This window comes from Chelonia mydas, chromosome 1 (genome assembly GCF_015237465.2).
Source record: "Chelonia mydas isolate rCheMyd1 chromosome 1, rCheMyd1.pri.v2, whole genome shotgun sequence".
Lineage (NCBI taxonomy): Eukaryota > Metazoa > Chordata > Testudines > Cheloniidae > Chelonia > Chelonia mydas.
The window spans coordinates 266,567,147-266,592,179 of record NC_057849.1 but is presented as its reverse complement, the minus strand read 5'-3'; the positions used below and the strand labels follow the sequence as shown (position 1 = coordinate 266,592,179).

General features: G+C 44.5%; 1 protein-coding gene across 2 annotated transcripts in view; it reads right to left on the bottom strand.

Annotated features, from left to right (window-relative positions):
* TMCC3 (transmembrane and coiled-coil domain family 3) overlaps window positions 1–25,033 on the bottom strand; it is a 229,553-nt gene that overhangs the window by 170,953 nt on the left and 33,567 nt on the right. The window contains exon 1 of one of the 2 annotated variants that reach the window (XM_043545937.1): window positions 10,581–10,667. The exons of the other annotated variant lie outside the window; for it this stretch is intronic. The gene's annotated coding sequence lies outside the window, so the exon portion shown is untranslated. Of the gene's footprint in view, window positions 1–10,580; window positions 10,668–25,033 lie in introns of those variants that run through there. 2 annotated transcript variants of the gene reach the window in all.

Sequence of the window (25,033 nt, the reverse complement as noted above, 5' to 3'; positions counted from 1 at the left end):
TTTTTAAGTTTTAGAAAACTATATATATAGGTCTGTGTGCAGCCAAGTACCTCTGATTAACATAAAAATGTAGATTTTTGGGTCACTGAAATGCATAACTGAGTCAGGCTGATTTTCTCTTCCTCTTCCCTTCCCCCGCTTGCTCCCCTCCCCCCCAAAAAAGACATTTTTCAAACAAAATTTTCTAACTTCTCTAAAAAGCCAGCACTGTGCCATTCTCCAAGGCTGGCAATTCATACAAGCAGGAAGGAATGGTACTTTCTACCACAGGAGATGTGACCATTTCAGTATAGTCTATCAACAGCCATTTTTAAATGAGGAAGAATTAGGAAAACAATTTACAAATCTTGGAAGAGAGCATCTTTTTCCCGCATTCCAGTAAATTCACTTTTAGATACCATGGGCCTTGTCCCTGACACAGCACACAGAGGATAAAGCTGCCTTGTCCAGACAGCTGGGAATTTCCTTAAAGGCCTTCAAACCAGTTTAATCAGCTCAGTGCCATCCTCTCCTGAGTAAGAGGTGTGACTTAGGTGAGCCTGGAGTGTGGGGCCAAAACATGCTGTGCCCCAGTGGGCATAAAGGCCTCAGGGGAGCTATCACCAGCTAGCTTAAGTTGGAGCAGCTGTACGGCTACTCAGACTTGCTGGCCCACAGCAGCTCCTGGGACTGGTGGAGTGCAAACGTGACATACATACAGCTACTTCTGCTCACTGCCCCCTTTGTTTCAGCATCAAGCACCATAGTGGACTCAAAGATCAGGGCAACTGTGTCTTATTTTTAAACAACAACAATAGTATTACAGAAATTACCCTTGTTAGGCAACTTCCTACATTAAGAGGCCACTCCAAAGTGTCCTCACAAGTATTAGGTATAATTCTGCTACACCTTCACTCAAGGGTCATCTCAATTAAGGAATCAATTGATATCAGCTCCTTGAGAGGTTACATAAGACAGTTTTCATGTAATCACAATTTTAGATTATGGTCCCACGATCCTCAGAAAGACACTCAAGGTGCAACACAAACAAATAATCTACCAGAGACAATGTTTAGAAAGCGAGACATTGATTTCACACATGCAATGAGGGTGAGAGGGGAGATGGAAGAGGGAGTTGTTTTGGTGTGGTTCTCAGCATCTCTCCCAACATCCAAGCTCTTGCACACCACCAAATCTGCCTTTTCCTCTCTGTTCCTGATGCTGAGGCCCTTGCCCATTTGTCATAGGAATTATATACCCATGCTGGTTCAGCAGCCAAAGGGTTAACAAAGCAAGTGCCTGCCTGCTCTGCCAGAGCTGATTTATTCTGCTGCTGTGGGGCTGCCAAAAGGTTGCAAGGCAGGCAGATGTTGTGGCTGCCAGAGAGACAGAGGGATTGCAGAGAGGATCCCTCCAGAAGGTTGGTGAGACCCTGCCCACCAAAGAGGGAGAAGCAGGGCAAGTGGCTGGGGAAGATAGAGGCAGGAAGTGGCTCAAGAAACCACAAGGGACTGGTTCTGGCTGTTCCAAACAAGGGCCCAGAGCTGGAACCCAGTGGAGTGGGCAGGCCTGGGTTCCCCTACCTACCCAGCCAGGGCTCCTGAGAGAAAAACCTTCTAAACTCAGGGAAACTAGTGCTGATGAGCCCCTACTAAAGCCAGGGAAATTCCACTTCCCCATTATCCTACAAGGGACAGAGACTATTGAGGACCCGGCCAAGAGGGGTCGGTCCTTGACAAGGACTTGACAAATGTAGAGTCGGATGTGCTGGCATCATGGGGGGGTGCAGCCAAGTCGATGTAGCTCCCTGTCCCACCACAAGGAGATGCTAACAGATAAAGACCCCCTTATTATACCACGCTTTGGTCATCAGGCATTTATTACTGTAACCTCCTCTTCCCTGCCCTCCCAACTTCTCTCCGAAGTGCCACTGCTAAACTCATCTCCCTTAGTGTGCTGGGTCACCAGCCCCCCCTCGCCCCTTGAATACTGTCACTCACTCCTTTTCTTTTACTACAGTACATCGAAACCAAGCTCCTTCTCCTCACCTTCAGGGCCCTTAATCATCTCATCCCCATATCAGTCTGTTTTCCTTTCCTCTTCTCCCCTTGTTTTGTCTCATCTTCCTTCCACTGTAAAGTCTTCAGGAAGAGAAAAGACACTCCTACAGAAGCAAACATTCTGGTGGATAATCTCCTAATGGCTGGCGTGAGGCAACTACCTGCCCTTGAATAACTAAACTTCAGCAGGGCAATGTGCGCTCAGTCTCATCTAGCTCTGACTCCTTACTGGATCACTGCTGACCTTAACCCATTATGAATGAAAGTGCCTCAGGATAAGGGCCTTGTCCATACCTCAGCTCTGCCTGACCTGCTCTGCTAGCTTGGGCAAGTCCCATTACCTCTCTGTGTTTCTATTTCCCTTCCCGCCCCTTTGTCAATCTTGTCTGTTTAGACTGTAATCTCTTCTGGACAGGAAATGCCTCTCACTATGTATCATACAGTGCCTAGCACAACTGAGCCCCTACCTCAGTTGGGGTTTCTAGGCACTACTGTAATACAAACAAATAATAATAATAATACTATTATTTTTGTAAGGCATCTAGCACACTTTCAGTGGTATACCCATAATTAGTAATAATAATGTATTGCAGAAATGAGGCAGATAAAAGAGATCAGGTCTATCTAGACAAACGAGACACGTTCTGAACCACATCGCCCCCTTGCTGTGGTTTAGAGAGATGACAGCGAGCAACCTTCATTTCCTTCCATGTTATTCTCCCTCACGACCGGTGTTAGATTTAGAACTGCGAGAAGGAACGAACACAAAGACAGGTATTGCTACGTACAGTTGAGATTTTAGGAGATGAGACTGTCTGGCATTCAACAGTAATGACGAAAAGTCCAGGAGGATCATCCACATGGCTGCCTGCAAATGTCAAGTAATGCTACTAGCCTGCTTGAAAAGTGTGTAAAAACGTACCAGGGGAATATTTTGCTGAACTGGGATGCACTTATCTAAAATCAAGAGATGACCGTCCCAACAAACAGGGCAGGAAAGAGACTGACATCTCCCTAAACCAGTCTAAATAGCTGTTGGGCGTTCTTAAATTCTGCAGACGCAGCACATTTCACACAACAAACTAATCAGTATTATAAGCAAACTGAGGACACCAGCTGAGCTCCATCCCAATCCTGGAATAAATGCATTCTAAGGGGGAAAACAAGGTTCATCTTTATCCCTTGACAAATGGAATTGGAAAGTTAAATAAATAATGCAAAAGTGAAAGTTCACCTAATTCCTCAGACCACTGCTAATAGCAATTTCATGTTCAGACAAGGCATGATGACTCCAAAGCCAAGCACCTTCTGAGAGCTCTGCTTATAACAACAAAAGAGTGCTCTCTCTCGCTCTCTCTCTTCTGAAGTCTGTTCCTAAAAGATTCAAAGTGAAACATTTCTTGATCTAAACTTGTAAAAGGACCGAAGTGTCTCAAAGTAAGGAGTAGTCACCTGAGCGACACTTTTTCCAAGCCAAGCGTATCCCATCCCCAACTCTTTCCTCGTCATCCTTCAGAACACTGGGTGATGTATCAGGATCAAGTCTGGAAATTCAGAATGGGGAGGTCTGTGTCTGAATGGAAAAATTCCAACTCAATCCAGCATGCTTCCTTCTGCTGAGAGCAACAGAGACTCCAAGAATGTATGGACTCCAAGAATGTATGAATTTGGGGGCTTCATGCGTCTCACATTGTCATTTACACCTATGTGTAAGGTGTAAACTGGGTGTAAAATACTACCACATCAGAGCAGTTGAATTTTACACTCACTCTTCACAGCTGTAAATAAGTCCACAGGGAAGTGGGGACTTAGGCCCTGTATGTTAATTTTATGCCTTTTATGTATGTATCTGCCTATTCCAGACAATCTGCACATAGTCTTAGGGCTAGCCTACACACCAAAGTTGCACCTGTTTAGTTTGAATTGGTCTAAAAATTACTTAGGCCTGGTCTACACTTAAAATGACCTAGCTATGTGACCCTGTGCACTGTAATTAAGCCAACCCAACCTCTGGTACAGAATGGCTAGGTCAGCGGAAGGATGCTTCTGTTGACCTAGCTACCACCACTTGGTGAGGTGGATTATCTACATGGAAGGAAAATGCCCTTCCGTCAATGTAGAGAGTGTCTATACTACCGCACTACAGCAGCATAGCTGCATCGCTGCACCAGTGCCATTGTAGCGCCCATACTGTACATATGCCCTTAGTTAAACTCCTGCGTGGACACTCACAATGGTTTACCTTGCACTTGCGAGCGTCCACACAGAAAGCTGTACCAGTGTAACTCAACTGCTATAGAATCATGCCTTTAGCTGACCTGGTGCAAACTTTGTGTGTAGACCGGTCCTCACAGTGTTCTCTTTCAAATGTTCACCCCTTTCCTACAGATGCTTTTCGAGCTTACTGCTGAGAAATCTGGGCCAATTAGCATGAGAAGGTAACAGTTTGTAATATGAGGGTAAAATAATTCAGGAAGATGAAATCAGAAGCCAAACAACCTTGGTTCTCTGGCTTGAGAAAGGTGTTAGGTGCCTTTTGAGGAAAATGTAAGAAAAACTACAAGCCCTCTTGTTGCTATTAATTTTAAAGCTTTACTTTCCAGAAGCACAGCAATAGATCCCAGGGCTTAAAGTGGTCTCCCAGAAATGCTAGTTCTCTCTTTCCACAAGGATGGAATTGAATTAGTTTGTAATCTGAATTTTAGGGCTTGGAGAACTTGATTAAATGCCTTCTCACCAGATATTGCCTTGTTTCAGACCCATCTTATAGCTCTAGTTTTTTGCTGTCCCCAAGAGACTCAGGCTGCTCTGTGCCTTGCCATCTATTACTGCTAGAGACAAAAAGTGATGGGCATGATCACCCTTCTTTCCTCCACTTCATCCCTTCCTCCGCCCAAAAGAGAACGGAGAATTACAAAGCGAAGCGTTGTTACTTTGAACACACAAGTAAGATGAACACAGTAAAGATGTTGCCTGAGCACATGAGCTTATACTCAGACCCCTGCGCTGTTCCCTCCCATCCTCTCGCCCCCTGCCCCTTTGTGGTTAGGCTGCACTGTGATCTGTACAGCTCATTAGGCTCTAGATGGCACACATTACTTTCACTCTACTGCATCTGCATGCGCATCACACTGATACAACAACACTGCAATTAAAACCATTTTGATGAGCCATTTTCTCGGAAAAGAGTCATTTTACATTTGCTTAATTTCTAGGGGCGCTTGGTTAGTGCTCCGAGAACGGCATTCAGAGGGGCCGGTGGGGATCCCCCCCACATACGTTCCAACCCCTTGAGGCTCAATCTTTTTCTGCAAAGTGTCATTCCGAGTGCTTGTAAAAAATTATTTTAATTAATTAAGACGTTGCTTAGTCTTCTGCTGAGGGAGGGACATGATATTTTCTAAGTGAAGTCAGATGGCGGTGATAAATGAAACCATCAACGTGATATTAAAACAAATGTTAAGGGTCTAAAATAAACACAAGCAACCACATCATTAACTCACTGCCAACATGCCAACCGAGAGCTGAATGCTTAGGCCAAAATTTTCTAAACTGGCCTCTGTATGTGGGTGCCCAATTTGAGACACGGTAGGTAGACACCAAAAAATCCTGAAGTGCCAACAAATTGGATGCCACTCTTGAAAAATTCTAGCCCTGCAGTCTGAGCCCAAAGGATGCTGTGTGCCCTCCCTCACCTGCCATTGAAACCCATAGGATGGGCTGCTAGTCCCCTGTAAGGACGGGCCATGTCCCTGAACCCATGTCAAGTACCCACCTTTGCTGTACTATTTAGGCACAATAAGATTGAGTTCATACAAGGACTTAGCATTTAAATAGCACTTTTCATCTTCCAAAAACTTAATTCATCTTCACAGCTAAGGCTTCTTCACCTCTAAACTTCTGTGGGTCTACGTTACATCTGCTTTCTGCTCTGTGGGCTACTAATGTTGTATGTCTTGTAAAAGTAGTCCCTACACTTGCAAACACATCTAAAGTATGTCAGCTACTTTTACAAGGTATGTTGGTGCATATAAATGGCAGCATACAGCCTTATTTTCTTGTCGTTTGTCATGTTTAACTCCCACTATATCTTCATGTCTGTGGGCCTGTATTTATCACGTTTGCCAAAGTAAACGATCTGGAGACAGAACAGACTCAGCACACATGTTAAAGGTATAAACATAGATTAGTTCTCCCCCCATTTGTCAAATGTACTATTTAAATTAATAAATCCTAGAGACGCACTAAAATTGCTTCAACCAGGTTCAGCAACTTTTTAGGAATGGGGTCTCCTGCCAGTTAAACACCATTAATATGAAGGGAGGGGGGAAAAAATCACACTTCTGTCTGAACATTTTGTATTTGCTACAGTTACAAATGACGCCTAAGATTACCAGAGCTGAAAGATGCTTGCCGCAAATAAGACTGTCTCTGTTTTTCAGTTTACTCTGTGCATTTCACATCATTTTGTCTCGTCAGTTTCAGAGCTTTTCCTGTACAATTAGTCAGGGTCTCCCTTTCTGAAGAGGCCATTAGAAACATCAAGGGAGGAGCAGAACGGACCTTTTAAAGGGCATACGAAAAAGGTGCCCTATTTTAAACTGGATTCTAATAAAAGCATCCCTTTAAAGAGGAAGTATTTACGAAAAATATATTTTAGTGTGTAAGATAATATATAACAATATTTTGCATTTCTATAGCACTTTCCTTCTGAACTCAAAGTGCTTTACAAACATTAATGAACTTACCCTCACAGTACCTTGGGGTGGGGGTCTGATTCCCCCAGTTTATTGATGATGGGGCAAAGACAGGTTAAGTGACTTGCCCAAAATCACACAGGCAGTTTGTGGCAAAGCTTGGGGTAGAATGCTGGTCTCTGAACTCTCAGTCCTGAGCCTGAATTACAGACCAACCATTCATACTCTTCTCTCATGTACAGAGGAGTTCTCTTGTGAAATCATATCCAGAGGCCTGGACCCACAAGAATTTCAGGGTCCTCCCAACCAACGAACTGCAGCCTCCCTCATTCTTGAATCTTTGATCTTCACACTAGCTCAGGCAGCCCAACCACCCCAATCCTACCCCAGCAGGTGGACGGTCAGCCACCAGCAATCAGCTGGGCAATGCATTACCACCTGCTCCTCTGCCTCTAGCACCCTGCCGCAAGCAGGCACCTACAACCATGGGACCCAGTTCTTTTAGCTCATGCCACAACAGAAATCAGAAGCGGGAGAGGGCCCTGGCAGCGTTAGGCTAACCACTGGGCACCTTCTGTGCAGAAATAAATACGCTTAACTTCTCTGCTAGTGCAGTTGTCCTGCAGCTCACCAAATAACCTTAGGCAATACCCACATCACTGAGTTATTTACTCTTGAATCACACTAAAACCTACACAGATCCTAAGAAAACAGTTGGTGGGCTCTGATTTATTTGATGACTTAGCAGTTTCTGCACCTTTTCCAACAGAAATATTGTAGGTGAGATTTTTGTTGCTGTTTTTTAAATGAAGCAAAAATTGAAAATGTCCATAAGTTTCCTTGCCAGGTGCAGAAAACAACACCACCACTCTGCACTGCTGGAGGCCTAGAGATTGCTTCAGATGTGAAATTGCTATTTGAGGCTCTCTCCTCTGAATTCCAGGGGCAGGGTAGGGAACCCCAGACCTTAACCCAACCCTGTACTTTTAAGTGTAGATTTGATCTAACACTGCTATTTTCCTGATTTGGTTCAGATGCAGACCTCAATGGCAAAACTCTCAAACTATTTCCACTGTTCACAATAAAGGAAAGCTGGAGCGATCTTGGTAGATTTATATTGCTGTACTTTTAGACCACCAATCATGCAATAAGCCAGGATTCTGCACCATAAAATCCAAACTCTAGCCCTTGTTAGCCTTTGAACGCAGCCTAAATCTAATCTGGATCTGAACACAGTCACCTCCTTCCATTTATTCCCAATGCCTTTGTTTGAGGATCTCAAAACACTTATAACAGTGAGTAAGTATTATGCACATTTTGAAGGAGGTGTGGAGCAAATGATGCACAGAGAGGGCAATCGAGTTATCCAAGCTCACAGAGTGGGTCAGTACGAGTTGAGAGAACTCAGATCTTCTATTTCCAAGGCTTGTGCTTCAAATAATTAAATCACCCTGCTTCCCTACTGTGACTGAATTACTAGCCCCATCAAGTGCAACAGTCATGCCAGAATCCGCTTCCCCACCTGAGAATCTGAACCAAACCTTAGCCAGAGAGGGGAACTGGTAAATTAACCTATTTTAGTGAATAGGCAGGCTTGAGCCTGGCAGAGATTCCAGCCCATGTTGTTATTAAACAAATGCAGGGGGAGGGGATTAGCGACTGCTGATTATAGTGGCCTCTTCTGGTGCATAAGGACATAGCACAATAAAAATCAGGAAACTTTAAAAAAAAAATCCACTCAAAAGGCGATTTCTAAAGAAAAACAGGGATCTTAGGAGCTGTGTGGCCCAGAGCAAAGCTTGGGAGCTCAGGGATACCTAAATTTTAATCTTATCTCTGCCACTGTTAACTTGACCGAGTCCTTTCATCCCTCTGACTCAATCTCACCCACAGGCACTGGAACTAGGGATGCAGGGGGTGCTTCCACACACCCTGATTTGAAGTGGTTTCCATCATATACAAGGTTTACAGTTTGGTTCAATGGCTCTCAGGATCCCCACTATACAAACTGTTCCAGCACCCCTGATTTCACCACTTGAAAATGGGGGAGCATCACCTTCCTCGCCTACTTCACACATGGTCCAAGGGTTGGTTGTGCTTGCGTTCTCTTAGTGAATGTGTGCACAGCCTTTTGAAAAATGGGAAGTGCTCTATAAATGCTCATTATTACCTTCTCCTCCAGTGCCTACTGAAATCTGTGACATTTTTTGGGCAGGGGGGTGCAGCATGTGCTGTGGGAGGCCTCTGAAGTTGCTTATTTGGGACTAAAGCTGCTCTCAGCAACTCAACGGAATTACTTCTTGAATGGGGGAAAAACCCTTTTCTAGATTATTCACAGCAGGCTTCCTCTCCCTCCCACAAACAGCTGGTGTTTCTGTTGAGTGTCAGAGTGGTTTTAGTCCAGGCTATGGCTATTTCAAAGACCTCACAAAGCAAATGTTGCACTTAAGCTAATGATGTCATTTCAGTGACACTGGAGGATTTAACATCCTAGAGTCCCCTTGCGCCTTTAAGACACAAATTAAACGTGCATTTTCTCAGTAGAACATCACACTCCAAAGTCTGCTCTTAGCCAGTGAACCACACTTCTCAACAGGCACTGGAGGCACATGGCCTTCGCCTTTATGTTTCTCCGTGCACCTGAGGCTTTCGGATATCTCATAGCAACTGCACATTCTGTCTCATGTTATTCCTCACTCTTACCCATCAGTGACCAAAGTGACAAACAGAGGAAAGTTTGATGGTGACAGAGCTAGGGTTTGATTCAGTTGTGAATAACCTAGACCTGAGCTCAAACCAAAAAACCATGATCCAAATACAGACCAACATTATGGAAATTCAGAGCTAGGCCCAAATTTTGTGGTTGATCTTTATACGGAGCTGAACACCAAATGCAGACAGCCTGGCTCTTTGGGAACATCTGGAACTGAACTGTGTGGCTCAATCCCAGTTCTTACCAAAGGCAGAAACCTTACAAGCAAGAATCCAGTCAAATTTCATTGCTGAAAACAGAGAGCTGCATTGTAATTCTTCAGCTAAAGCTTTGCTTTCTTCCATGCTACAGCAGTAGTAGTTTAGCAAAATTAAAATAGATATGTGTAATCTAGATATCTGCTTTAAAGGATCTGATAAAATGCCCACTGAAACTAATTAAGACTCCCATTGACTTCAAATGGGGATTGGATCAGGGCCCAAATCAAATAAAAAATGAAACACACAATTATATCTACATGCTGACACTACAACTTCTGAGAGGAAAAAAGAATGGAGAGCAACATCTTTAAACCTATCGGATGCTTTTCTCCCTATGTAAATACAGTACATACAACTCTCCTCAGCCTTTTGCTAATGTTCACATGCTGTATATTTGTTATTTGTGTCAAATGTTATTTTGTGATTACTTAGTACTAAATAGAACATGCAACCATTTACCCCTGTGTATATTCCATTCTGTATTCACGTTCCCCTCGATTATCACCATCCAACATTGAAAACAGAACAAGTATTCTATACTGTAGTAATAAATAAGATAGTGAGTCTGACTGAGCTAGATACATAACAGTAGACTTAACAAATGAACTGTTCCTGTGTATAGTGACTTAATATGGCATCGCCTTGCATTTTAATGCTGCTGATGCCGACACAAAAATTAGTCTCTCAACACTCCAGCCCCCTTCTGAGCTCTTTTAGGTGTAGAATACTATGATCTGTTCAATTAACAAAACAAAGATGTCAGTTTCTTTTAGCAGCAACAGCATGTTAGAGCTTTATTACCCTCTTAAGTCATGTTAAACGCTACACAATCTCATACCTGCCATTCAGCACGAGCTATCGAATAAGTTACCTGTACATCATGTGTCTGTAGCGTAGTAAATAATTCAGTATTTCTGCTGCTGAGCCTGGAAACCAGCAGTGAGAGTTCCCAGGTATTACACTGTGTAGCTACTTATATTTGTCTTTGCACCAGTGGACACTCAGATCAACTGCCAGCATCTTTTTCCCTCCTTCCTGTGCCGTGACAGCCCTTCCTTCCCTTTTTGAAGTGCTCACAACACATTACTGGTGGGGTGTGAAGGGCTGTGTGTAATGAGGTTCATGTCAAGTATTTTAAATATGAGCATTTCCTTGGATTTCTTGACATTTTCATGTGTCTACCAGGGATTTGCCAACACTTCATTCTATAATCCACTTTGCAGAGCAAAATCCTTTTATGGACAGTTTCCCAATCCCTCACCTTCTTCCTATTATTCCCCTCTTGCTCTGGTGGCCAGGTAGTTTATTACAGACCATTTCTGAGATACCGCTGTGTATTGTATAGGAATGTTCGTAAACTAGGGCACAGGCAGAATAGTGGGTGAAAAAAGTTTAAGGGCCAGATCCAAAGCCTACTGAAAGCAATGGAAAGACTCCCATTGACTTCACTGGGCTTTGGATCAGGCCCAAAGAGAGATGTGATTGTCACATTGCCCTGTCCAATAGGGGGCAAGTTGGGCTACTGAATCAAAATCACACCCTTAGGGGAGGGGAGGACTTTCCTTTCAGGAGGTCTTGGAGCAAAGTAACGTACAATGTATCTTCCAAAGATGTTCTGCAATCTCCCCGTTTCCAATTTTAAGGCACTAGCCTTTACCCCAATCCCATGCTGCATAGATTTTCCTCGAAGCCAGCTCCTCATCCCTTGATCACTTGCCAGACCTCTTCCCACCCTTTCAAACCTCCCAAAAGGGTAACAGAATTACTATTTATTTGTTCAGTGCATTAAGGATCTGATCCAAAACTTCCCATGGATTTCAGTGGGTTTTGGATTGGGCCCGTAGTTCTGTACAAGACACAAATCCCAGATATAAGATACACACACAAATCAGACTGGATACACCAGTCGATGCAGAGGGTGGTATCAAGTTGGATTATTCCTTTTATAAACTGAATCTCTTTGGGATATGGCAATAGACTAACATGGGTTCCTTGACCTCCTTCTCTCAGTCAACTCAGCTTCCACTATGGTCTCTCCCCAGGAGTCTGCGAAAGCAGGCCTTATGCTCAATCCTATGCTAATGGTTTGCTGCACAAGGTCAAAAACATAGGCATCCAAAGGTCCTATCCTAATGCACTCCTGCTGACCACGGCAGGCCTCTATGACAGGGGACAATCTAGCAGACAGTACTCAACAGCACAGTGTTTGGAGCCCTGCTCAGAGCTCTCTAGAGCATAAAGCCTTATATTGCACCCAGTCTCTTAGGCCCCATCCATCCTTCCATCCACACAGAGCCCCATCAGAGTCAGGCACTGATCCTACCACAGGGCCAATGCAATAAAGGTCTGTGTAATGTTAATTACATAGTGTTAGTTAAGGCTACCCTGCCCCCGCAGACCGCCACACACTGCTTCCCGCAGTCACAATAATTAGCCCCGGAATATGAAACAAGAATAGTTTCAATTGAATTCATTTTTTCAAATACAACTAATTATATTGAAAAATTAAAATTTCATGTCAAAACAGAACTCTCAAGCAAAATAAGTAAAATTCATCATTTTATTGCCTTTAAACATACACTCTATCATCCCTTGCAACACATGCTTAATCCCTTTTTCCCCAATGCATATGAGAGAGACAGAAAAAGAGAGTGTGTATGTGTGTGTTTGTGTTTTTAGGCTAGAGAAAAAAGCTTTCAAAGCAGTGCCTCTTTAAAATGGAAGTTTCGTCTTTCTCTTACGAACAGTGCAAAGACGTCAAATGCATTTGAAAAATATAAGCAGTGGGTATGTATATTGATGGTGCAATTAGGGCTGAAAGCAGATCACAGTTTAGGTGTCAGAAATTACAAGGCTCTGACGGATCAAAAAAATACTTGCTAGCAAGAAAGCTACCTGGTTTTGAATCTTGTCATCCTGTGTAGAGACTGAGTGCTTGTAAAATATAAAAATAAACAGAACGGGCAAAACTCCAGTGGTGAGCGCTCCCTGGGAGCAGGTGCAGGAAAGTATGCATGGCTTGATTTTAGAGGTACTGAGAATCTGCGGGACCTGTTGAAGTCAGCTGAACCAGTGGGTACTCAGTACCTTTAAACTTGGCCATAAAGAGCTAGCAGAGGGTTTGAGAACTAGTGAGCCACCATTTCACTCCTGAAATCATCATTAAGATTTTAAAGAAAGTTCAATCGGGGGTTGTTGGGTGAAGAAAATGAACACAAAGGATTCTGTGTGGAAGGTCCTCCTGGAGAATACTTGACCAGCAGCCACCTCTAAACCATAGGAGTCACTAGAAACACTAGAAACAATTTTTAACCTGAACACAATAGTCTCTGGAGTTGTGTCATCAGATGCAATCCAGACAGCTGCTGTTCCTTTCAGAGTGTGCCTTTCTGTTCATACAATGAACCCCACCATTAAAAGAAAATGCCAAGTTCTATCTTCTTTGAAAAGGTTAATGGCCTTTGTCTCTTTAACATTTAGCAATAAAATGAACATGAATGGTTAAAACTGATTTACTGACTCTTAATAAAATGTACTTAAAAAGAAAGAGTCAAACTCCTCTACATGAAATCCAAACAAGAATAAAATGAAATTACATGCTTAAAACGCTAGCAACATTCAAATGACTTCAAAATTTAAAAAACAAAAACCAAACCCTGCAAGAATGTCCCAAAGTAGCCAGTTACATTAAAGTATGCACATTATTTCAAATCCAGTTTTTCACAAGCATGCCCATGCTTCTTATCAAACAGTACAGAGGTAAATCCATTCCCGTTATTACATGTTGCAGTATGGGGCTATACCATTGCCATCTTCTGGGCAGAATCAGAGCAGCTCACCTCTGTGTCATAGGTCTTATACTGCTAATGAAGTTCCTTCTTTAGCTCAAGTGGTAAGGCCCTATGCCTACAAAGCAGGGACATTTTGGTTCTACCACGGGTATCTCTATTGAGTATCTGACTTGCCACAGTATGCAGCATAGTGACAACTGTAAAATCCTAAGTGGCCATAGGCTTGTTAAAACACCTACAAATGCCTGTAAGACCTAAGTTTATAAACTTCAGTACCTCAAATGAATCTTCACTGAAAGTCACTTATCAGTAACCAAACTGAAATTTTGGTTCATAATCCACTGGCTATCTCCTTATTTTGTGCCCATTGGTTTGTGTCTTTGAGTTACACTCAAAGTATCATGGATCAGGATGAGAAAACTCTCCAAAAGGGAGGAGGAGATTTTGTTGAAAGATTGTTCTTATCAAAGGGAACATTTTTATTTGCTTTACAGAGAAACATCCCTTTCGCTTAAATCCATTCCATAACAAAAAGCAGTGAGTATTTTATACAAAGCTTTGTTGGGATGAAAGGGAAATGTCAGCCATCTAAAATGTGTGTCAAGCAAAGAGAGAAACAATTTCTGGTAGAGGCTGCCAAGCTATTATTGCTGAATTCACAAGCTCCATGTGACAGTCACCAGTGTTACTTTGAATGCCAAGGATCAGATCAGCATAGTTCCCTTGTGGTGATGTTGAACATGTACAGTTTAAGGCACATTGCAGACTTTATCATTTCCTTGTTTCAAAATACATAGATCCTCAGCTGATGCAACTTTAATTTGCATTCATTTGAGCTACTCCAATTTGCACGAGCTGAGGAACCAACTATGTAATTTGGATAGTAGTAAGCAAAGTTTGCAATGCACCTCAAATTGTACAAGTAACTGATCAAGATTGGTTCAGAATTTTACAGAACAGTTACATTATCTCTATCTTTGTTTGCTGGACTGGCTCCTTTGGTCTCCCTTCATCTACCACTCTCTTGCTTGTTCTTCCATTTTTTTTACTTTTTTGGTGGGGTGGGGGGGTTCTCTTCTTTTATTTTCTTAAGGCTCATCCTTTCAGCTTGGTTTTTCTTAATGTTTCTTCTTTATTCCTTGAGATAAAAAAACCTGACTTGCAGCCTATAGGTGTCTCTTGCGGCCAACGATTTAAAAAACATTTAGCCAGGTGTCTATGGTGGAGTTCACCGCAGTAACTGTATTTAAGCGAATACTGATGGTGGATTTTTTTGGCGTGAGGTTACGGGAGAGGTCCAACAAACTAATGAACTTTACTGTCATCTAGAACAACTAGAGCTGTTGCTCAAGACAGAGTGGATGGAAGCAAACCTGAGAAACTAGCTGGACTGGCCATTCCTGTCAGCACTGGGAGAGCCGCTGTCTAGATTGATGTATGTCCAAAAGGAGATCTGGAGATCAAAGGGACCAGTCCACCGAACGGAGACAGAGCTCATATAATTGTCCCTGTTTATTTTCACCCAAACTGGCACTAAACTGATTTAACTCTCACTGACAGAGTCACATTGGTTGTGAACCAGAGTAACTTCTATTGATTTAAAATCAGAGAGCCAGATTAGAGAAAGTTTGCATGTGTATGTGACAATGATTCACCACCTTAGCTGGCACACTGGGGACTGAACCCAGGAACTCCAGAGCTAAAAGCATAAACAGCAACAGTTTGAGCTAAAGAGCAAAGCCTCTGCAGCTAGTGACTGTACCAACTCATATCCTCTCCGGATCAGCACAGAGGCAGAGCTGTAACACATCCACCAGTGGGTTATATGGACACACAAGTTCTCGCTGATATAACGAAAGCTATACCACTGTGACCTCCCGGCGTAGAACAGGCTTCTTTTGTGTGTTTACATTTGACTTTGTCCCAGAATTAATTGGCAGAGCAGTAAGTGATTCGAACAAGAAGGGTTTACTTGTAATAAGCAGAAAAGGATTCCATCTTGGAGTTTTAATCTCTAATCCTTTGCAAATGTTTGAGGATTTAACATCAAACTATGCCTTGTTCAGAGTATGCTAAAGCCATTACCAAATCTAGCATTTCAGTCGTCTAAGAGCCAGCCACTCAGCATGATAACAAGGGCACTAACCTCTTCAAATATATCTGCTTGAAAATCATGCTGTCAGTTTTCCCTAATCTTTGTTCCCAACTATAGTTAATTGAAGAGGGGCTGCTGCAGTGAGAAGCAGCTGCACCTATCACAAGTTCTTAGGATTCTTTTTCCCGTTGGGTTCTAGTAAAGTGGATTGGACAACAGCCCAAATGCTAAATGTTATAAATAGACTCAAATCAAATACAGAATCACCCTGATTTTCCGAACCTTGGTGTCATCTGAAACGGGGTCAGGATCCCCAATGCTCATTCATTACACTGAATATTCCCTCAGTTTTTTGAAACCTTGACTATCCAAGTTTATTCATTGTCCCCCAGGACATATGATAATTGAGGTTTATAAGATGTATGCAAAATACAGTATGTACTATATTAAACTGATCCAATTTGATTTTTTTCCCCATGCAGTAATGAATCAACTATGTATGCTTACCACTGCCTTCTAGTCAACAGAATCAGAATGCCTAAACTGTGGTCATAAACCCTATTCTGCAGGAACTAACAGAATCTACTTAAAATCAAATACAGCATAGTGATAGCCATTACAATTTAAGTAGCCACATATTTGTAACAGTATTAAAGCTGCTCACAATGAAGATCTGGGAGAAAGTTGCGGATAAGAGATTAGGAAAAGAAGTAAAGGTCAGTGACAATCAGTTTGGATTCGTGCCAGGCAAGGCAACAATGGATGCTCTCTTTGCATTAAGATTGTTGCACAAGCACCCCTAGAGAAAAGCAGAAAACTCTGCACATAGTATTCGTTGATCTTGAGAGGGTTTATGAACACATTCTGAAATAAGTCATCTGGTGGTTGAGAATGAAACAAATATCTGGAGACTATATGAGACTCATCCAGGACATGTATGAGGGTACTGTTACCACAGTCAGAAGACCATGTGGAGAAACTGAACAGTTTCTAGTAAGAGTCACAGTACATCAAAACTTGGCACTAAGCCTCTTTTTGTTCATGTGGGCGCTTGATGCACTGACAGAAAATATTCAGAGAGTGGCATGCTGGTGTATGCTTTTTGCAGATGATGTAGTGCTCATGGGGGAGATCACAGAGAAAGCAAAAGAAGATTTAGAGATGAACATTGTGACAGGTCCCCCCTGGTGTGCCACCTGGAACTGGGGTACCACTGAACCCCCTGACCCACCAGCCTGGGCTTCCTCTCACACTGTACTGCTGTGACAAGCTGAAAACCCTCCAGCCTGCACTTTCACCAGCATTCATACAGGTAGGGACACACCCAGCTGTAGTTACACACAGGCTCTCTGACCACCAGCTTTCCAGCCTGGGACCCCAGAGCAGTACCGTCCTGCCCTGGTCAAATCTGGCCAGTGTATGGGTTTAATACCTGGTCTGCCTCTCCCCCAGTGTGAAGAGGACAATGCACACTTGTGGTGACCAAGCAGAGATTTTTCCCAAGCACTCCAGTCAAGGCTCACTGGTTTAGATTAAAACAAAAACAAGTTTATTAACTACACAAGATAGATTTTAAGTGATAAGGGATAGCAAACAGATCAAAGCAAATTACCTAGCAAATAAACCAAAAAAAGCAAACTAAGCTTAATATATTTGATAGATTGGATATGAATTAGCAGATTCCCACCCTAAGAGATTATACAAACAGGCTGCAGATTCTTAAGGGGCAAGCTGCACTTACTTTACAGTTTGGAATCCCCAAGCGTTTCACACACAGGCTAGAAATCCCGTTAGCCTGGGTCCAGCACTTCCCCCAGTTCAGTCTTTGTTCCTCAGGTATTTCCAGGAGTCTTCTTGGGGGGCAGAAGGGGGGTGGGTGGGTGGGTGTGGGGGGAGTGAAGAACCATGGATGATATCACTCCCTGCCTTATATAGCTTTTGCATATGGTGAGAACCCTTTGTTCAAAAGCTTGGTTCCCAGACCAGTGTGTGGAAAAATACTGACATCCTAAAATGGAGTCCAGCATCACGTAGTCTCATCACATGTCCCTGTATTTTCACAGCAGCCATTACTCGGAGGCTGTCTGTAGTGTTCTCAGGAAGACCACCCAGATGGGAGATAATGAAAGAAATGGCATGAAAAGCAGAAGGAATAAAATGGAGGACATGGTCTGTAGATTTGATGATACCCTTCAGGAAGGTGACAAGTCCGTAAATCTGGGAGGCCAGCCACTACCAAAGGTGCAGCAGTTCAAGTATCTAGGTTCGATAATACAGAAAAATTGTGAACTTAATGGTGAACTTATAAGCAAAACAGGAAAGGCATAGCCTAAACCAAGGGTGGGCAAATTATGGCCCGCAGGCCGGATCCGGCCTATCAGGGCTTTGGATCCAGCCCACGGGACTGCCACCCCCGCCGCCGGCACCACGTCCCTATGGCCCCAGGCGGGGGATGAGAGGGAGCAGAGGGCTCCACGCGCTGCCCTCGCCTGCAGGCACCACCCTCCACAGCTCCCATTGGCCGTGGTTCTCCGTTCCAGGCCAATGGGAGCTTCGGGAGAGGTACCGGCAGGCGAGGGCAGCGCATGGAGCCCTCTGCCCTCCCTCTCCCAGGGACCGCAGGGACGTGGTGCCGGCTGCTTCCGGGAGCAGCATGGGGCCAGGGAAGGCAGGGATCCTGTCTTAGTCCCACTGCCATCCCGGAGCTGCTCCAGGTAAGCAGCACCGGGCTGGGCCCCGCACCCCAAACCCCTCATGCACCCTGCACCCCAACCCCCTGCCCTGAGCCCACTTGTACACCCCGCACCACTCCTGCACCCCAACCCCTTGCTCTGAGCCCCTTCCTGCACACCACACCCCCTCACACTCTTTCCCACACTCCAACCCCTGCCCGGCCCTACATTCGTGGACCTGCATGCAATTTCCCCACCCAGATGTGGTCCTCAGGCCAAAAAGTTTGCCCACCCTTGGACTAAATAGAGAGAAGTGAGCAGTAAAATCTAAAACTGAACAGTAAAATCTCTAAGATGGAAATTAGGCCTGCACTTTTGTATGGTTCTGAATGCTGGGCACTAAGTAACAGACAGGATCAGTCCTTGAATACAACAAATGAAAAAGTTTAGATGGATGCTTAGAGTTACAAGAATGGACCATGTTTGGAATGAACTAGTTAGGGAAAGTGTGAAGGTGGTACCAATTATAGAAAATTGGAGGGAATCCAGGCTTAGATGGTTTGGGCTTGTGAAAAGAAGATCAAAAGGATATATAAGAAACAAAGTGTTAAACTTGAAAGCGGTGGGTAAGAGAAGGGTTGGAAGACCCAAAACTACATGGACAGATGTCATAGAAAAGGATTTGATTAGCTGCAAAAAGTGTCCAAGGAACTGCTTCAAGACAGACCGCAATGGAGAACAACTCAAAGACCCAACTCCATAGAGATGGGACCAAGGCTAGAATAAGATTAAAGCTACTCAGATAATAGACTGGGTGAATGTCTAAGTAACACTAGCCCTATAACACACATTGAGAAGTTGGTTTTTGTTTCTTTGTTTTTTAGGAGGGGGCTATGTGGGCAGTACAAGCCTAACCCAAACTCTAGTTAGAGCTGTTAAAAGGCTTTGGAGATATAACCTGGTGTGATAGACCCAGCCAATCTACAGAGCACCACAACAACGGCACAGAACAGAAATTCTGAGACACACTAGACCGCATGAGAGTCAAAGTGCAAAAATCTGTGAAGGTGCACGGAGAGCCACTTGGGAAGCCCTCATGAATGAAGTGGGATTTAAAGAAAGAAAGGAGGGGGAAAGTATCACACCAAGCCATATCTACACTTACAAGCTTACAGCAGCACAGCTGTGCCACCGTAGGAGTACTCGTGCAGCCACGTTATGCCCACGGGACAGAGCTCTCCCGTCGACATAATAAAACCAGCTCCACAAGTGGCAATAGCTATGTTGGCAGGAGAGCATCTCCTGCCGACATAGCACTGTGCACATGAGTTTGTGTGTTTCTTTCACATCCCTGAGTGACAAAAGTTTTGCCAACACAAGTGCTAGTGTAGCCACGGCTCAGTAGCACACAGATTGAAAGGTTGTTCCAAGTCAAAGGGACGGCATGAAAGATAGTGCGAAGCAAAGAGTTGGAGAAGAAGACAAAGGCAGCAACTGAGAGAGATTTGGGAGGAACTAAAGGAGCAAGGGAGAGGAGAACAAGTAAATCAACCAGGCAGAGTTGTACAGAGCCTTGCAGAAGAAGGACAAGGAGCTCAAGTTTGACCTCAAAAATGGAGAGGAAGGCACCCACACAAATCTAAGAGCAGGGCAATCTGAGCTGAAGTGGCTGGAGATAATCTTCAGAGCATCATTCTGGATAGACTTTAGGGACCAGACGCAAGAGGACTGAGAGGTAAGAAATTGCAATGATCAAAGCTAAAGATCATCACTGAATGATTTATGCAGTAGGGAGGAGGAAGAAGAAAGTACTTATTTACACTCAGAGCTTCTGAAAATTAGCTACTGTGGGCAACCGAGTTTATTATTATCCTCCCTGGCATATCTTCACATTTTTGCCTTGATAGGTAACCTTTCAAGGCCAAGACTTAGAAACAGGGCCAGCTGAGACAGACTGTGAAACCTGAAGTCCTTAGAGGGCCCCCAGTTGTGATGCGGATTGAACACAGTGGAGATAAAAATGGTGTGTGATATGCCATTTAGATGGTCCTAGTCTCATGGTTCACCAGGTACCTCAGGACTCAGCATTCAGAAACCATAAATCTGATCAGAAAATAAAGCTGATTGTTCTGAGTCCTATTTGTGCCCTAAGTCCATGTATTTCTCTTACAAGAATCAAGATTTCATTCTTACTTAATCTCTGGCTACTATATATGATTCAAGATTTAACAACCATTGATCAGAAAACAAAGTTTGTTCCAGTGTATATGATCCAGAAAAAACACATTTGGATAAGTCACTCTTGTCTCATCTTTGGTTAAATGAAACAATATGTTCACAATAAAATGGATTTAAAGACAGATAGAATTAAGGGTTTCAGAGTAACAGCCGTGTTGGTCTGTATTCGCAAAAAGGAGTGCTTGTGGCACGTAGTCTCTAAGGTGCCACAAGTACTCGTTTTCTTTTAGATCGGATTAAATATTTGATAATATATAATTAACTATTAAATTGAATCTAATTATCCAGTTTCCACCACTTAGTGGGTATCAGAACTTTTCCAAACCACTTGCAGACCTGCACTGTCTTTCTTAGATACAGGAGTTTAAAAGCAAAAGGAAAGATGGCTTCACCTAAATTAATACTTGTTGGTCTCTTTAGGGGACTATCCTATAAAATGCTGAGTTGAGAGTGCTCAGTTTGAATCAAATTCAGCACACTGCAGAATTGGGCCTTTTCAAAGGAGACAAAGCTTGTGATATACCGGTCAGAATAGATGACCTAATGGTCCCTTCTGGTCTTAAATTCTATGAATCTGGGAAATACGTTGTTATGCTTAATCTTAGAGAGTAGCTTGACCGCTGTTCCACATGGAGTAGTTAAAGTATTCTAAGGATGCACTGGTCTCATAGGCCCTGATTCAGGAAGACATCCCTAATAAGGAAAGCACATACTTACTTGCTTTTCTAAATCAGGGCCATAGAAAGGCATGGTCTGATTGTCTCAAAAAGAAACTAAGGCCTGGTCTACGCTACGAGTTTATGTCGGATTTAGCAGCGTTAAATCCGAATTAACCCTGCACCCGTCCACACAACAAAGCCATTTTTTCGACATAAAGGGCTCTTAAAACCGATTTCTGTACTCCTCCCCAACGAGGAGATTAGCGCTGAAATCGACATCGCCGTTTCGAATTAGGGTTAGTGTGGACGCAATTCAAAGGTATTGGCCTCCGGGAGCTATCCCACAGTGCACCATTGTGACTACTCTGGACAGCACTCTGAACTCGGATGCACTGGCCAGGTGTACAGGAAAAGCCCTGGGAACTTCTGAATCTCATTTCCTGTTTGGCCAGGCAAGCTCATCAACACAGGTGACCATGCAGAGCTCATCAGCACAGGTGACCATGCAGTCCCAGAATCGAAAAAGAGCTCCAGCATGGACCGAACGGGAGGTACTGGATCTGATCGCTGTATGGGGAGAGGAATCTGTGCTATCAGAACTACCTTCCAAAAGACAAAATGCGAAAACATTTCAAAAAATCTCCGAGACCATGAGGGACAGAGGTTACATCAGGGACGCATCACAGTGCCAAGTGAAACTTAAGGAGCTCAGACAAGCATACCAGAAAACCAAAGAATCAAACGGACACTTCGAGACAGAGCCCCAGACATGCCACTTCTACGCTGAGCTGCATGCAATTCTAGGGGGAGGCCGCCACCACTACCCCACCCCTGTCCGTGGACTCCGATGATGGGGTACTTTCCGCCATGGCTGAGGATTTTGCAGATGGGGAAGATGAGGAGGAGGAGGACGAGCTTGGGGAGAGCACACAGCACACCGTTCTCCCCGACAGCCAGGATCTTTTTATCACCCTGACTCAAATACCCTCCCAACCCAACGAAGCCAGAGAAGGGACCTCTGGTGAGTGTACCTTTTTAAATATAATACATGGTATAAAAACAAGCGTTTAATGATTAAGTAGCCCTGAGGACTTGGGATGCATTCGTGGCCAGTACTGCTACTGGCAAAATCTGTTAACGTGTCTGGGGATGGAGTGGAAATCCTCCAGGGACATCTCCATGAAGCTCTCCTGGAGGTCCTCTAAAAGCCTTTGCAGAAGGTTTCTGGGGAGAGCAGCCTTATTCCGTCCTCCATGGCAGGACGCTTTACCATGCCATGCTAGTGGCAAGTAATCTGGTATCATTGCATGACAAAGCCTGGCAGCGTATGGTCCTGGTCTTTGCTGGCATTCAAGCAACATCTGTTCTTTATCTCTCTGTGTTATCCTCAGGAGAGTGATATCGTTCATGGTAACCTGGTTGAAATAGGGGCATTTGAGGGGACATTCAGAGGTGCCCGTTCCTACTGGGCCGTTTGCCTGTGGCTGAAAAGAAATCCTCCCCACAGTTAGCCATGCGGGGGATAGGGGAGGGCATTGGCACTGAGCTGTTCGCATTTGGCGAGCAGGGATCTTCCCTGATACCAGCCAGGCAGTGGAGGGAGGGGAAAAGCGATTATCCCAGAGAATTGGATGGGGGGAGGGTGTTAGTTTGGTTTCTGCTGCTGCACGTTAACAGGAAAACTGCAGTACTAAATGGCCAACTCAACGGGCTTTGCTTGGTATGGGAAAGGAGGGGGCTGCTGTTATGAAGGTTGCAGAAGCCGAAAACCTATGGCTTACCGTGGCCGCCTGCAAGCCGAATTCTGTTGCCCAACCCTGCATGTGTGATGTCGAACACCAAAGCCGCAGGCACTCAATAGAAGATGCAAAATGAGACCTTGTATCAAAATCACATGTGCTATGTAATGTGAATAGCGTTGTTCACTGTGAAAGAGTATAGCCATTGTTCTGTAAAATGTATCTTTTTAAATACTTCACTCCCTTCTTTTCCTCCAGCAGCTGCAAATGTTTCAAGCCTCCCTCCTCCATCCCAAAGGCTATCTCAGATAAGGTGGCGAAAAAAAAGCACGCGCGATGACATTCTCTGAGCTCATGCAGTCGTCCGGCACTGACAGAGCTGTGTGGAGGGACACAATAGCAGAGTACGGGACAGTGGCCGATGAACGTGAGGAGAGGTGGCGGCAGGAAGATCAGAGGCGGCATGAGGCAACGCTGGGGCTACTGCGGGATCAAACGGACATGCTCTGGCATCTGGTGAAGGTTCATGAACGGCAGCAGGATCACAGACTGCCGCTGCAGCCCCTGCTTAACTGCCCTCCATCCTCCCCAAGTTCCATAGCTTCCTCACCCAGACGCCCAAGAACGCGGAGTGGGAGGCTCCGGGCACCCAACCACTCCACCCCAGTGGACAGCCCAAGCAACAGAAGGCTGGCATTCAACAAGTTTTAAAGTGGCCTTTTCCTTCCCTCCTACCCTCCTCCCACACCCCACCCAGGCTACCTTGTGAGTTATCTCCCTATTTTTATAATCAATTAATAAAGAATACATGTTTTTTAAACGATAGTGACTTTATTTTCTTCGCAAGCAAGCTGTGATCGAAGGCAGGAGGGCAGGTGGCTTACAGGGAATTAGAGTCAACCAAGGGGGTGGGTTTTCATCAAGGAGAAACAAACGGAAGTGTCACACAGTACCCTGGCCAGTCATGAAACTGGTTTTCAAAGCTTCTCTGATGCGCACCGCTTCCTGCTGTGCTCTTCTAACCACCCTGGTGTCTGGCTGCGCATATTCAGCGGCCAGGCGATTTGCATCAACCTCCCACCCCACCATAAACGTCTCCCCCTTACTCTCACAGAAATTGCGGAGCACACAGCAAGCAGCAATAACAATGGGAATATTGGTTTCGCTGAGGTCTGAGCAAGTCAGTAAACTGCGCCAGCGACCCTTTAAACGTCCAAATGCACACTCTACCACCATTCTGCACTTGCTCAGCCTATAGTTGAACAGCTCCTTACTACTGTCCAGGGTGCCTGTGTACGGCTTCATGAGCCAGGGCATTAAGGGGTAGGCTGGGTCTCCAAGGATAACTATAGGCATTTCAACATCCACAATGGTTATTTTCTGGTCTGGGAAGTAAATCCCTTCCTGCAGCCGTTTAAACAGACCAGAGTTCCTGAAGACGCGAGCGTCGTGAACCTTTCCCAGCCATTCCACGTTGATGTTGGTGAAACGTCCCTTCTGATCCACCAATGCTTGCAGCACCATTGAAAAGTACCCCTTGAGGTTTATGTACTGGCTGCCCTGGTGGTCCGGTCCCAGGATAGGGATATGCGTTCCGTCTATAGCCCCACCACAGTTAGGGAATCCCATTGCAGCAAAGCCATCTAGTATGACCTGCACATTTCCCAGAGTCACTACCTTTGATAGCAGCAGTTCAATGATTGCGTTGGCTACTTGCATCGCAGCAACCCCCACAGTAGATTACCGACTGACCGGTAGCTGTCTGGCGTTGCAAGCTTCCACAGGGCTATTGCCACTTGCTTGTGAACTGTGAGGGCTGCTCTCATCTTGGTATTCTTGTGCTTCAGGGCAGGGAAAAGCAAGTCACAAACCTCCATGAAAGTGCCCTTATGCATGTGAAAGTTTCGCAGCCACTGGGAATCATCCCAGACCTGCAACACTATGCGGTCTCACCACTCTGTGCTTGTTTCCGGGGCCCAGAATCGGCATTCCACGGCATGAACCTGCCCCATTAACACCATGATCTCCAAATTGTGGGGGAACGCGGTTTTAGAGAAAAGTGTGTTCATGTCCTCATCACCGTGCTGCCGTCGCCTCCTCGCCTGGTTTTTCAGGTGCTGGTTCTGCATA